The sequence below is a fragment of the Temnothorax americanus genome, unplaced genomic scaffold (assembly GCF_048541705.1).
Source record: "Temnothorax americanus isolate GAGA-0224 unplaced genomic scaffold, ASM4854170v1 Scaffold19, whole genome shotgun sequence".
NCBI classification, from domain to species: domain Eukaryota; kingdom Metazoa; phylum Arthropoda; class Insecta; order Hymenoptera; family Formicidae; genus Temnothorax; species Temnothorax americanus.
The window spans coordinates 600,094-616,616 of NW_027509329.1; the positions used below are offsets into that span (position 1 = coordinate 600,094).

General features: G+C 39.3%; 1 long non-coding RNA gene across 3 annotated transcripts in view; it reads right to left on the reverse strand.

The window, feature by feature from the left end:
• The window catches only part of LOC143896629 (uncharacterized), a 78,228-nt gene that overhangs the window by 47,728 nt on the left and 13,977 nt on the right, over positions 1-16,523 (reverse strand). For all 3 annotated transcript variants that reach the window (XR_013256712.1, XR_013256713.1, XR_013256714.1), the window contains one exon: positions 10,178-10,338. This is a non-coding gene — a long non-coding RNA (uncharacterized LOC143896629). The remainder of the gene's footprint in view (positions 1-10,177; positions 10,339-16,523) is intronic.

Below are 16,523 nucleotides of genomic sequence, written 5' to 3' on the forward strand. Positions count from 1 at the left end.
TCGAATAGAAGAACTCACGTGAAAGATAGAGAAACGCGTATTTGGATCATCATAGTTATGTTAAATATAGCACGCGCATTTTTAGAAAAAATGCTTCAAAAAATTATTTGTTTTTGCTTTTATAATTTGGAATTGTTAGATTTAAATGACTGTTCTTTTGCGATGTTATACATATTTTAAACAATATTGTATAACAAATGATTTCCCTTTTTTAAATGTGATATAAAAAAATAATTAAAGAATTGTCTTTTTTCTATTAAAACTTTCATAAATCTTTCTAACAATGCTGTCAAAATGTGAAAATAAGCTAATCCAATCATCAATAAATAAATAAATGATATCCTTATAGTAAGTATATATAAGATTATTTAAAACAATTTATTATTTATTTATATACTATTAAAAAAAACTAATTTTATATTGAAATTGAAATGTTACATAGAAAATGCGATAGATTGCTTAAAAGAACATCTTAAAAATTAAATCATCAACGTTATGGTATAATCCTCCAAATCGCACGATTAGCGCCGATTAGGAAAATTTATAGCCGCGGAGAGCAAAGAACCGCGAGTACATTATGACGCAGTAATTTCGACTACTCACGATTTCTCCTGCGTACGTTCGATTGCAACAAGAACTTCTCGCAACTCTCTCCCTGCCTTAGTCTCCGTCTCTTTCTATCGTTTTACTCGTTGTGACGCTGCGTTCATCGTTTGCCGATATTTCGAAAGTAAACTTCTACGAAACTTCAGCAGTAGAATCTAATGAGACTTATCGCGCTGGCGTGAGAACTTTCCTCCTCGTTTCGTCGTAATGAAGACTGATCAACAGTGAATCTTATTTTTAGTCCACTTTTAGTTCTTCTAAATTTTCTTTGATATATTCGGACAAAACCACAAAAGAGAAGAATCTATGATGAGTTATGAATATATATATATTATTTACAAAGTCTTAGCACGATTCTTGGACAAAACCGTTAATCGCATTTGTCAATATCTCTCATCGCGATATGACATATCTAAACGTAATATATTATTTGCTGTCATCGTTAATGCATCCGAGAATTACCGGACGAGAAATATAACTCTCACTAATTCCGTCGTCGCTTATAACGATGTGAGAAAACACAAAAACATGGGCGCCGAGCGCCCGTCAAGAAATGAGGCGTTTAATTCCTTCGTTCTCGCGTTGTGCACGTGCCGTGTACGAGCCATTAATAGCTTCAATCGCGCGGGGCTTACAGTTTCCTGAAGGATCTCGTCTTCCCTCGGAGAAGACCATTTTTTAATCCAAATTAATGCTTTCAACGAAATTACATGAAAACTCGTAACTTGCCAGCACTATGTGTGTCTACAGAGACTTTTTCATTTTCTCTCTCTCTCTCTCTCTCTCTCTCTCTCTCTCTCTCGGCTTATCTACCAATCAATAATTTTGTCGTTTCAATATAAGAAATAAAGTTTAATTTCGTTTGCCCTCCCTTCGTATTTTCTCTCTTATATGCATTAAAGACTATTACGTTCTTTTTCCTTGTCAGCTCTGAGAATTTAATATCTACGAATGTATAATATATATTGTGAAATAAATTTATTTTTTTCGCTATCCGATACTATCATGCTGTTGTTCTAACTATAATATAAATTTTTTTAAAAAGTGTGTAAAAATATTTTAAAAATAAATTTATAACATATATATATGGGTTACGCGCTGTAAACGCTGTAAAATAACGACCTGTATTAATTTCACAGCTTGATAGCTCTCTATTATAAACTAAAAAGTTTTGCAAACTTATAAATTCGTTCGTATTACATTGGAAATATATAATTATTTTTTCAGAAACTAAAAAATATCTATAAAACATTTCTAAAATATATTACACTATAAAAGTCAATTAGAAAATCTTATGAGTTATGAATAATGTGAATATTCTGCTAGTTTGACAAAACGCAAAATATAAATAGCGCATATCTGTTAATCGTAGTATGTTTCATTATATCATTTTCAATTTTCGTACGTGCACCGTTAACAGCTGTTTGCTCCGTGCACAGTTCGATTTCGCGTATTGACAATCATACGATGACAATGGGAAGCGAGCTTCATTGAACGCTGGCGAATGACGAGGTTTATCGCTCCCCGGGACGGCGCGTGCAATCGCGTTAGGAATGCGAGTACGTATACGATGTCATTTCCTTCGATCAAGGGACCGTGCTTTCATCCAGCTCGTTCCGGAGATCGTTCGTTTGGTCTCGTCTCTAATGCCAGAGCAATGACCTTGCCGCATTTCGCCGTGCAAACTGCAATTCATTCGGCTCTCCCGGCCGATACGCCGCATGTGTATCGCCGGAGAGATGCATCATGGAGGTCTCTTGTGCAATCTGCAGCCGTTGCAACGACCGCTCAAGAGTGAGCTCGGCGCGGATCGGACTTAATCGCTTTAAAGATCGAGACCGTGCTTAAAGAGGATATGTCAGATTTGCCATGGTTATCCGTGGGCATGGCTGATTCGATTTTTTGATATGCCGTGCAGATTTATGCATTAACATTATGAGTAATGCAGAAATATGATAAAGGAGGTAGAACTGGTAGAATAAGACTTGAGAACTTATATTCCGTTTGCAAGTTAGTTTATTATATGAAATATAACTAACGTTATATGTTAATTATTTTGATACGCGCAATAAAAAATAATTTGTGTAAACTAATGTAATTAAAATTCTATAAATTTAAATAAATTTAGATAATATATTTATAATTAATTATCTTATAAAAATATATAATGCAATTAATTTCCTTGTTTTTTTCACGCAACTGTGCTATACGTTCTACGTTATTATAGTTTATAGGATTTTCTAGTTGATTTTCATGGTAAAATACTTGCATAAGTATAATCTTAGAAACGTTTTTTGCATCTATAGTTACAAATATAATACAAATGTATTACAAATGTTTAATAAAAATCTTTTCTTTCAGCTACTACTTACAATTAGATAATATTTGATAAAACTTTAAACTCTATGATAATTGTTAACGTTATTACTATAAGCAGTAAAATCACAAGCCTTATTCGACAAAAACAAAATTCAATTACACCTTTTTTCGAACGTTTATAAAGTTTTATGGAATAATCGGCAATGCTACTGCAAAGAAACAGCCAATATGCGATAAATTCGCTCCGCGGGGTGCAAATCTAATTACTTTCGAAGCATTCGATCCGTCGAAGCTAAAGAACGCAGCCAATCTATTTCTGGTAATTCTAGCTATATACATACGCGCGCTTACTGGTAGAAATCGCAGTTTGATGAATGCGAATTCCACGCGATCGCGAGCAATTTCCGCGTCGCGGCAAAACAGAGATTGTGATTCTGGCATGAGTCATCTCGAGCATGCTACACTATCGTAACTGCGACCATAGCTCATTGAGCACGTTACTGCGGTGCTCGATGATTACATTCCAACGACTTAGGAAGTTTTTGTTATTGCGAATCTGGCGAAGTGTGCTAGTGTGTGCACGTACACGTGGCATGCCTGCAGCACGAATCGACGATGCTATATTCGGAGAGTGCACTCATTCGAGAGAATACTAAAGCTGAATTAATAGACAAGGGGAAGGAAAATAATATCCAATGTTTATTTTCTTTCTCATATACGGGGACTAGGGACTTATTGGACCCGACAGAAAGATTTCCATTTAGAAATATCATTTCCGTTTTGAGTATCAATCGTGAATTGAAATGCGTCACTTTCAAGCTATGGGGATAACTTTTCTCGTCGAGAAATGCAAATCATAATATTCTCTTTGAAAATTATTCAAAAAGAGACTAATAATTTTCAAAGCGAGTCACAACAATGGCCAGTACTATAGTTCATCATAAAGAAATAATGGGAAGACAGAATTACACGAACGTAAACCTGAATTGAAGTTGCAAAGCTCGGAATAAAAGTCACTCTGAACAGGTTGAGATAAGTTGACTGTGGTGCCCAATGGGACAAGAATAGAACGCGAAGAGAATGAAGAGAATTGTCGAGAATCACTCTCTCATAGGGGTCTGCGGGCGCGATTGCGACGGTCTCTTACTCCGCCCTTAACGAACCTATAATGCTTGCCGTAGCACGATGACGAAGGGTCCCACAATTTCGTGGCGCGGCGGTCGAAAGTGACACCGAATTCCCCGGCATTTAACCCGGTGCGTTAACCTTTCTGAAACCGAAGCAATTGCACTCATTGTCGGGAACGGTGGCTAAAGGGAGTAATGCGCAATGGTTGAGTGGCGCAGGGCGAGGAGGAAAGGAGAGGAGGATGGAAGAATGGGAGAGGGATGGGTGATTCAGCGTTTAATTGGACATGTGCTTTTTTACCAGACCTTCCACTCTGACCGTTCCGAGTGTGGGTGCATCTGATCTGGGTGCTGCTGTGAAGAGAGAGAGAGAGAGAGAGAGAGAGAGAGAGAGAGAGAGAGAGAGAGAAGAAAATGAGATAGAAAAAGACAGAGAAAGAGGTATTAAGGCCTTGGGCGAGAGAAGGGCCGAGAAAGGGACAAGCGCATCACGTGCGACATTTGCCCTGCCATACTTGCCTCCGTGTTTCGTTCCACTCCTTCGCTCGTAAAGCGTGCACACGCCGTCGGTATGCGTGTCACGCGGTACCCGCGGAAGGTTAACAAATACGGTCAACGCTAATTGACTTTTTAACCGCTAATTAAGCCCCGCGGCATGCCCGGCCGTGATAACGTTTATGCTTGCCACGACCGAAAAGGAACAACGAATACTGGCGGAGTTTCGGTGGGCGTGTATTTTTAAGGGACGAAAGTGTCTTCGCGCAAAGCTGACTTCCTAATCCTCGGACACTTGTTGTCCGAGGTGATTCAAGACAAACAGATTGAACGGCGGCATTGTCTATAGAGTTCAACGGTTGGCCGCGATAAGTTTGATCGCCAATGAAACTTCGATGTTTACTGCAACTATTATTTCAAAGTTCAATGACCTTGCGGCTTTGGACTTAATCGCATTAACCCTTGGAAGCACGATTACTTCGCATAATACATAGACTTTGTACTATGGCTACATTATTAATTGTCCATTAAAAAAAAGTAGAAATCATAATAAATATAGTAAATTAGGTAAGAATGTGAAATAAAGCTGACGTTTTTAGGGATCGAGATCTAATTTTAAATATTTTGTGTAACAATTCGAGTAATGATGTATAATTTAAATTTCAGACTTTGCGTCATAATATCTCCGCTCGTAAGACACGTAGAGAAAAACTACGAACACTTTTATTATATAAATCGACCCCAAGCTATCGATCAAGCCTACTTAGAACTTGATCCGTTCACTCGTTATTGAGATCTCAAAATCTCGGGTACTCGTAACTCGTGCGTTCGCGTAAAAAAGTCTCGCTTCGCGTGTACTTGGTGCGAGACACTACCGTGTTTCTTGATGTTTATATTAACAGAATGAAATTATACAAGTATTTATTTTTACAGACTTTGCTTATTTCAAGTGCTTTATACATTACCAAGTTAAGAAGAGAAACGCGTCGGTTTAGAGTCGCGCGATATTGATTGAAAGAGCTGAATTTCGGAAATGCAGTTACGAGAATCGCATCAGTCAAGCCTCGTTATCGTCTATATTATCGACACTTCACCGGCTGATCTTCCATTTATATAAAAGCCAACAATAAATCAGTAGTTTGGCGTGACGGTAATTGAAAATGTGGGTTAACAGCCATGTCGATTTCACTCGGGACGCGCAATCCGCGAGATGCGTTGTTTTTTTTTCCAGACGCGAAAGATGCACGCTCATTCTCATTCGTCCTCAAGGTCCCGTATGCATCGGGCATATGACACAAGCGCGCAGGTGCGTTGCAATAATAATGCACGAGTCGTGGAACTGACCTCGTTAGCAAGTATCCAGACCTCTCTACGTATATACACTGTCGCTTATGCATGGACGCAGCGAAGGAATTAGCACGACAAAGCGGAATCGAGCGAACGACCCTGTTCCCGCATTGGCCATCCGAGGCATTTCCAAAAAGACAATAACGTGCATACCTGGCGCGCGATTGTGTGTGATGCTGCAATTCGAATACCACGAAAGAATTATTCATAATTCACGACTGACCTCTTTAGAACGCCGCTTTAACCCTCTCGCCGGTACCGTTGTGTGTTTTCTCGGACAATCTGTGCAATGTTATATGGAATATGGATGCCGTTTACATATATAGATGAATAAACTACTTTAACATAGTAGTGATTATATATTTGAACGATTTATTCATTAAGATTCTCCTGGACTAACAAAAGTGTCAATAATTAAAATCACGATAAACATAGTAGACATATTTCTCAGTTTACGAAATTTAAATTTTATGATCAACAGACACGGCAGTGTCTCACGCCAAGTATACGCGAAACGAAACCGCACCGTGACTCTTTTACGCGACGCGACGAGTTGCGAGTATAAAAAACACCACTGCAGCTAGATAGATCAATTCATTGATCATTATACGCATTTTACTAAAACTTTTTTATTTTATGTATTTTATGTGGCTGAAATTATAAAAATTGATCTAAAAATATTATTTATATAAGTTAAAAGAAAAACAATACGAGTGAATTAACGCTTATTTTTAAGTAATATATAGTTTTTTAAGCCATTAGCAGCAAAGTGATAAAATAATTTGTCGTTAGAGATTCCAGCTACTAATGGTCTAATCTGACGACTCAGGAACGATTACGTCAATAAATTCTCTCTCGCTTCATAAGGCCAATTTTACTTTATACGAGAGTATAACGAATTTAAAAATGTTACACGATGAGAGTACGTACAGGCATCCATATTTTTAAATATAATTCGCTTTTAATTGCTGTAATTCAGGTCATTGCATCCTACACGCGGTTGTGAGTTCACTTAGCTCCACTATTGCGCTCGGTACGCAACAACGTTTGCATTTCGCGTTTATGCATCTAATTTCACAACTGGTGCATGTTTATCGTTACAATTTCTCGCTATATATAGAACATAGGAACTTTAGAGCATAGATATACTAAATATAACTAATACACTCACACGTACACATATTCATTTTTTTGCAGGTGAATTGAGATACCATAGCGCAATGCACACAGATACTTATAAATCTGCGACCTCCAATAAATTTCAATTTGGGCACAGTAAAAATATGTGTACTAATTTATCACAATCGCGTGTCTCTGCCCCGGTAGTCTATCACTGTTATCTCACCCGTGAAGAGAAAGTGTAAAAGAATATTTTGAAGAAACTCTTCTCGAGGAAAGGTGGCACACATCAAACATATACGCAATACACGGCGTGATATCAGTCAAATAAGATAACTACAACCCGAGAAAGCGGTAGATGTAGAAATTCGTTACTCTCTTTTCGCACGCATCTCTTGCTTACCGGAATAACGGTTGCTTTTATGTACATGTGTTTAATCGCACTGAAGCAAAACGAAATCCGTCGTTGACGCGGTTCTGCGAAAGCTTTACACATTCGCTCTTATATAAATTTTTTCTTCGATAAGAGGATATCAGATTGTATTAGTCGCAATTTTTATCTCTATATTCCAATTTTGTTATGGTGAAATCAACGAGTTATCTGGACAGTCACATGATGTCAAGAGGATTTCACGGGAGCAAAAAGCGACGAAGGGTGAGAGCGAGGATAAGTATCAAATGAGTTTCGCATGTACATTTTTTTGTTATCTGTTCCGCGAAAGATACACACGGAGAAGGTTCGTACGAACGAGGTGGAGGACCCTCGAACCCCGGAGTACGAAACCGTAAAATACTTTCGAACGGCCATGCCGTCGTGACATTTCGCCTCCGCGTCTCTCCTTCCTTCCGGCTCGTGAAGAAAGGAAAAGTAAGCGGCTTGACCGGAGCGCGGCTTGAGGAAGAACGAGGTGACGGTCGCGAATAGGAAAGCGTGAAAGAAAGAGAGGATAACGTCGAGAGAATACAAAATTGACCATAACATAAAGAAGCGGAAGGTATATCATGATAGCAACCTTCAAGAAGGAGGAGCACGCGATAACGTGCTTTGGATACGAGTATCGTACCGCCTAACTCACGCTCATCTTATAAATGCAGGTGCATGTGCGTGTAAACGGAAATCAAGGCGACAGAAACTGCAAACCGAGGAGTAGATGAGTATCGAAAATTGAAAGTTAAGCTTCAAAAAATATTTTATCGCAATTGTATGACCTCTCATCATAATCGGAGCCTACATACAAACCCTTCAATTTTTTCATCTAGCAGTTAAAAAAAAGTTCTCGTTACACCATTTAATTATTATTATCACATTATTAATATGCAACTCATTTTTCCGTTCTTTATACAAAAGGCTCTATATTCCTACGCGAGAGGTTTGGAACTTTTATCGAGAGAGAGATTATCATGCGTAGTTAACGACCATGATTACGTCCGTAATCAACTTGACAACGGTTTGTTTTTCTCTTTTAAAATTTAACGACAAGCTTGACGAAGTTGCAAGTGACGACACCGCTGCACTTGAGAAATAGTTATTTGTGCAACAAGTGCTGTAAGATGAAAACTCGCCTTCGGCTCGTGCGTGAACTCCGCACCCGTGAATTTTCATATTTACGCACGGCTTGCACACCCTATTTTATGTTACATTTTAATGTTATCGCGCACGCGTAGTGTGCGTAATAGGCCACTTTCCATGCACGTGTTACATAAAAACTGTTTCACCGCACCAGAATCGTGCCGCGCGCGGGATACCGGCAATCTCAACAAAGCGTAACCTCTGCTTTATAAAATTAGAATCCCGAGTCTCGCGGGTACCACTCCCGGTCCCCATAATCATCATTGTGTAGCGAAGATAGAATCTTTTGTTAGAGTTAGTGCGACGTAATCGTGGCCGAGACGCGATGCACGGTCCCACGAGACCGATCAGGTAAAAAAAAAACGAACGTAATCTTGGTCGCTTAGAACGATGACGGTGCTCAGAGTCACTGTCGTGTCCGCATGGTAAGGTCGGGACTCGATCTAACGGGACCTCGCTGTGATATATACACGGAAAAAAAGGCGTGCACTCAGCCCAAATTTACGCGCGACTGTTTACGGGGCAAGATGGCATCGAGTTGCCACTCTTGCGCGCATTAACGGCAGTTCGAGAGATAGTAAGTGCGCCCCCTCGTCTTCGTAGACAATGAAGACGATATTACTGTGTGTTCCGACAACAATACTCGGAAGCCATGCCGCCGACATCTCACAATCAGGCCTCGAAAAAGAAGGGCGGCGGGAGCAAGAGCTATAGACTACCGTCCAAGAACGAGCCTGAGATTTAATGGTGGCATCTACGCACAGACTTCTATATAATATAGAAGTCTGTGCATCTACGTGATTTCCGTTTAGCTCGCGAGCGCTCGACGCGCAAGATCGTTCTGCAAAAGCCCTGTGATTTTGCGACTATATAGCATGAAAATCTCAGAATACCTTTTTGATATCTCTCGTGTGGATTTTGATAGATATTTTATAAATAATAAGAACTTGTAAAGAATGAATGGCAGAAAAAGTACAGGAAAGAACAAATAGATTATATTTTGATTATCGGTATAAGCCATCGAAATACACACGAAAAGACGGTTTTGCTGAAGTATTTAAAAATTTAGCTAGATACAGATCTGAAAATTATTTTGTTGCACCATCAAAATAATTACAGTAGGTAAAATATGATCGCTAAAATATGATGATAATGCTGTAAAAAATTTCGTCATTTTAGCAATCAGTTTGAGTATTCTACATAATTATTTTGATGGTGCAACAAAATTATTTTCAGATCTGTATCTAGCTAAATTTTTAAATACTTTAGCAAAACCGTTCTTTCCGTGCAAATTTCAGTAAGAAAAAATTACTTGGGCAGACTTTCTCTTAAATTAAGAAAGAGTTGTCTGTATGTGCTGCACTAATTTGTGTAGCAAGCAAGTCTGGTGTAAGATAATTTAGGATTTGCCATTAAACTGGTTTCTCTCATAGTGTAATCGCGAATACAGATATACGCAAGCACGTATACATTTCTGCACTGTTGTACGCAGCAACGATCAACGCTTAATTTTACATGCATACCAGTTCGATACGCTCTACGACCAATAAGTAAGTCGGTACCAGCCGCACGTCACCATACATCCTCTACTCACCATAATCTGTCGACGGACTGCATAATTCATTCCGTCATTGGCAGGCCTCAGAGTCCGATGATTCGTTATACCGCGCCACACGAACTACGACGGCCGAATGGTAATGGCTGCTTGGACGCACGTTTGGTGTATGATTGCACATAATTTGCGTCATAGTCATCCTGGAATCAGACATTTATAAATAAAGTCGACAAAATCTAATGAAATAAGCTTTTATCACGGAGAAAAGTTCATCAGCGTATATAATTATAGCCAAGACTTGACTTTCACGAGATCTAAACATCATTTTTCATTTTTACTGTTTGGACAAAAAATATATACAGTAGATTAATTACATAAAATTTAGATATAAATGTATAATAAACGTGTGCAAATTTATTAAGAGCGGATATTTATCCACGCTAGGGAATTATGTAGAAATCTTCTTTCTTTTATTATTGCAAATTTTTTTCGTTATTATCAGGGTGTTTTAATATTAATATTTCACTTTTCCACGGCTAGTCCGTAAAATTACACGATCAAAGTGTCAGCTGTGCCAGCACCGAAAACTGCAATGTAAAAGATAACGGGCTTCGCGTGAATCAAAATTACGAGAGCATATTCGTCCTTTGACTGACGTTAATTTTATTTCCCGGGAAAATTGAAGCGGAGCGATAAAATCGCTCGCTCGGATACATTGTAGACCTTTCTTCCGTTCGAGATCTTCGTCGATTGAAAACATGAACATATATTTTCACCTTCAGGTTAAATGCAGCAAATACCTGTTTACTGTATCAACTACTTTAATATTTTAATGATTTTTAATAATTACTGTAGGTAATTCAATTTAGCTGATATAATACTTTCTCTTGATATAATTCTACACATTTTTTTTTTCAATATTACTATGTCCAATAACGTCCAATACTTTTTGCGGTATAATAAAAAGCTATCATATACCATATCACTATTCGTAAAAGTATTTTGCAATGCTAATTTCTTAAATATAGGTATATTGTTATCTACGGTTTTTCTTCACTACAGTTCAAACTTCTAATATTATGATTGTATGCGTGAATATTTATAACAGTATAAATTAATAAAGTCATATTAAATAATAAAAGAATAGTTATATAAAAAATTTCACCTTTTTATTCTCAAATATTAAAAATTTTTTAAACGGCAAGATGCGTAGTAATATAATAAGTTATCAAATGACAATTTGGAAAGGAGAATTATTCTCCCTTCAAGGTTTGTAGGTAGATCTTTCATAAAAGATGTCCACAACTCGGTGTTTCTTTTTAAATCGTGATTATGCCAGCTCTTTGCGAGTCCTGATGCGAATACCCGTGAGTTACTCGCCTCGAATCATTCTTAGTAGGCACTTTGGAGCCTCCCGAAAGAAGCGCTACTAACGCCGAGCGCCATTAGCCGCGTTCTAGGGCCGAGTTGCGCAACCGCGGTCTTCCTTACCTAATGGTCGCTAATATATCATACTTTTTTTAGCTGTCACCTGTACGACATCCATTTTGCCGCTGCAGCGTGGTTCGCGTCACTACCGCACGGCGGACTGGCATTTCATCTATCCACCGTCACTTTGCCGCCACGCAGTTACAGCTTCTTACAAGCGCTATCGTACCTGTCCTCCTTCGTCCTTCCAATTCCCATTTCTCTCGTTTTTGTCGAGTGCGGGGATTCTCAACTTTGCGCAACGACGCAATTATATCGTCGAAAGGTCTCTTTTTGCGTCAAGTTGATTATTAACAGATTAATCTCGCAAGAGTACCGACATAATTTTCTACACTTTTGTATGACGAGTCAGAAACATTATACGCAAAGATTTGCCTTAAAATAATCGGTGGAGTTTAAAAAAAGAGGTAGTTCCAGTTTAAATATTTTATCTTGAAAGATTGTTTAATATGTAATACATTTTCAACGCATTAGACATATTTTCTTCTTTTTCTAAGAAATTCGTATAATTTGATGTTACATCGTAAAAAATCGTTTGTAGTCGGGGTACAATGCATTTCCAGGCAAATATTTGAATGCACCTTTTAATTGTTTCGAGCAACATTTTGAAATACGAGGTAAGAACAGTTTCGAGGCACTCGTGCGCATATATCTGATATTACATGGCGAGTAAACGTGCATTTGCGCCCTCGCGCGTCTACGAGGAAGAATTTGCGAGATCGTGTGTGTATATTCGTATATATGTATGTACATTGTGGGATCTAGCAACCACGCATACAAGTGCGGAGCGGCATCCTCGAGGGAGGCGCACTCAAGGATCGGAATGCTTTGCCGCTCTCACCCCCGTGGCCTCCCACCACTATCTCCGCCTCCGTAACAGCGTCTACCCAGAAAATCCAAACATTCTTTCGGGTTTATCAACTTTGTATTTAATTCACGAGATTCCGCAGCGGGGACGGTCGCAAAATCTAAGAGCTTCCGAAAACGCAAAATTATAAGTCGCATAAATATGAAGAGATAAATGCAATAAAAAAATGCTTTTGTAAAGAAATGCATAATCTCAAATTAAATATATATAATTTATATTTAATTCATATTGACGCTATAAAAGCTATAAAAAATTGTAACTGCAATTTGGATAAAAATTTTCAATTGTCCTTTTCCCCTGCAGTAAATAAAATTGAATATAAAAGGAATAAAACAAAATGATTCGCATTTCTTTGTTTACCATGCTATTTGTTTTAATAAACATTTGTCACATAAGATTCTAATATAATTGAAGTTCACAGATATGGATTTGTCATGTTATAACACGAGCTAACTTGCTCATGATATTAAGCTTTTAAAATACGAGTCTGATATACGAGTTTGTCAAAAACAAATTTCATTATCTTCCGTGTTGGGCCAGATAGAAAGCGTCAATTTGGTTTAACAACGACACTCGACCGGCAATTCGGCCAGCAATGCCCACGAGAGCAATGCCCGGCCGTTGCGCTATTATCAGTTTAAAGTCAAACGAATTTCGCGAACTTGGCAATCCAGGCTCTCTCGCCGAATCGACTCGGGCGCGCGCCTTTGTGCGGCCGCGCGTTCCGCTTTATCTGCGCTAACCAAACGGCCGTCTAGCCCAACTTACCGATTCCGTCATTCTAATCTTACCAGGATACCAGCGGCTAACGTACTTTCCCGACCTGATAAAGACCGCATCCTCCGTCGAGATAAAGAGCCTCCGCCATCCGTCAGTTCACGTTTCCCCGACGTTCCGGTGACGTCGAGGCTGAAAAACGTTTCACGCCTCGGATGTAAATCCCCGAGCAGATTTCAACGCGAGTTAGATTCTCGCTCGCGGCAGACTTCACTCATGTCGAGGCCCTTCGGACGTGGGATTCGCCCTTCATCGATCTTCGGCGGGCTTTATGAGCTTATACACAGAGCAGCGGAAGCCCTCGGTGTGGGCTCGAAGTGCGGCGAAGTACACTTTTAAAAGCTCGCGGGGATACGCGGTCGGATGATTCGCTTACAGCACTTGGCACACTTTCAACGTTGTCTCTACAAATTTCACCCGAGTTACGGGCGTTATGTTTCCACGAGCAAAATGCGCTTTTGATTATCGCGGGTGTGCATGCCGCACACCCAAAGTAAGAAGGGGTCCGGAAGAATAACGGATTTTACGGGGGTCGATATGAATAGAGATCGAGCGTAATTTCCTCAGTATACGCGCTTCGTGCACGCGCAATTACTTGATTTTTATACTTCATTCTCTGCAAGTAAAGTCAGACTTGTATTCTTATTTTGCTCACAATCGCGAATAATATATTTTAAAATTCACGTAGGGAGAGATCAATTTTAATTTTAAACGAGAACTTTTACATATTGACATAAAACTGATGCGAAAATCCATAATACAACAGTAATATAATAATGTTCAATTATTAATCGTCTGCCAACGTCTGCCAACGTCATTTTCGTAACATGCGATCATGAAAATTCATAAAGGATATCTTTCCATTATCCGCGCTTTTCTTCAGCCGTGCTCTTATCCCATGCTAAAACTGCGAGAGTGAGTCGATAGTTTTAGCAAGTATCGATCAAGTGTCTAAGTACGTGTACCCGAGCGAACGCGCACGCTTCTCGTTGTAAAGCGCGGATAACGCGTTCTTAATTTGAATCACGTCGACCCTATTGGCAAGAAGTTAACGAGCAGTTTTCGTAATAATACGTGAGTCAGCGTTCTTAAAGACGAGGAGGGTATACGAGAGTCGGAAACGACAACGGCCTCTCTTCTCGAAAGTAGAGAGTCGCGTGTTTGTGACACGGTCGGTGTACGTGTACTGGGACGGGATTAATTGAGTACTCGGGGAAGCGGAGGAATGAACACGCGCACGGTTCATCGATTCCCGTCGGCTCTATGAGCTTATACGTGCGCGAGAGGGGCAGACGGCGGGTTAGATGAATGGACGGATGAAATGGATTTACACGAAACGGCGGAACATTTTTCAGGAGCTCATAAGAGCGAGCGGGAATCTCTCAAAGGTGGTGGTAGGAGGAGGAGAGCACCGGAGCGTAGGAAGGAGCGAGATATCGACCGCGCGCGCGCGGGAAGTGACAGCCTCTCGAAAGTGGAGACCCTCGGCGCGCTCTCCTAACGACAAATGTGTGCTACCAGGATCAATTGAATGCTTCGGAGAACATAGTTCTCTGAGGGTATAACGGAGAATCGATATCGCTCTGAAAACGCGCCCCTTCGACGGCTTCGAACGATCGCTGTAATTTTGTATATTCGGGAGAGTATCGTCCGGCAGCGTGCGAGTTGCGCCAAAGATTGACAAGTTTATGTAATTCTCGTATCGTTTCGCGGAACCATGTTCGTCGTCGACGATCAGTGCTGAATTAGAGAATCGATAAACGATTTTAGCAGTCGCGAGATATATTGTCTATCGTCCGATCGTCGCCTAGCTCTATGCCACGACACCGCGCACTTATATTCCTCAAATTTTACGAGGAGCGAAAGGTACTTCTTATTGGCGCGCCACCAAGAAAAATATTTCCGGCTATAGTCGTATATGGAGCTTTTACGACGGTGCACAGAATATGTGGATGAATAGTTTTTCACTGAAATAAAGCCGTTTCTCTTTTCGTTGCGCAAAGTTAAGAATCGTACGTTGCGATTTGCGAAACAATCGGTCGCGGAAAATTATAATTCCTTCAATTCCTTCTGCATTCGCGGATGAAAGTCGTAACGAATCGATTGCGGATATATTTTATCCCGTGAATTCTTGCACAGACTCGAATGGCGTTCGATGCCTCTTCTACTTTTAGGCTTCTCGATAGGGCCAATCGTGCGTCTTTCCTTGAAACACGTGTAGTCATTTCAGCCGATGTGACGCATTGCCGGGAAAAGGGCTATCACGAGGGCCGACTATTACAGAATAATTCTTTGCGTGGTATCGATTCGGCTTTGTGAGAGCCTTTTCCAGTAGGACACACTCTTCTCTCCACATCACAGATCAGTAGGAAGTAGAAAAACAAACATATTTTGATCCTTTCGTAAACCGAATGGTTGTTTGTACATTTCTATTTTCTGATACTTTTCATGATACTTTTGCAATAATTTCTTTCTCCATGAAACGATTATTATTGTTACATTTAATTGCTTTTTTATGCAATGCAAAGATATGTATAATATATAATATAATATAATGCGATAAAAAAATGTTTTTGTTTCCAATTTATTTAGGTATAGGATTTGGAAAATATGTTCTGTGTTTTATATATATGTGTATATATATAAATAAATAAATAAATAAATAAATATATATATATATATATATATATATATATATAAACTATGTATGTTGTGTATGTTCATACGTTAGTTTCCATAAACCTGTTTAGCCCTTCCCATCACTGCCTTGCCTGGAGTCAAATCCCCGGCACCAGGGGTCCAACAGGATTATCGTAATGGTTCGCCAAGGTTCGCCACGACCTTCGATCGCCAGTAGCTTTCCGCACCTGATGATTTGCTCTCAAAATACATTCTAAAGGACTCTATGGACCTTACGCGTTTGTAATGCAATACGAATTAAATTATGTAATTGTTTCAAAATTTAGAAAACTTTTTAAGGTCAAAGGAGCAACATTGGGGAGAACTTTCCTTCCTAATATAGAAATATTGGATTTTCAAGAACAAAGCGATCAATTGTTAACGAACCGACTCTAAATAAAAAAATCTTATTTATCCCATTTATTATATATTATTAATAATACACACACACACACACACACACACACACAAATAAAGACCTTTATAGAGAATAACTCAAACCACTTATCGGCAAATTCGCTGCTGGCCGAAATCGAGTACCAAAGTCATAAATTGTACGCGAGGTAACTATTT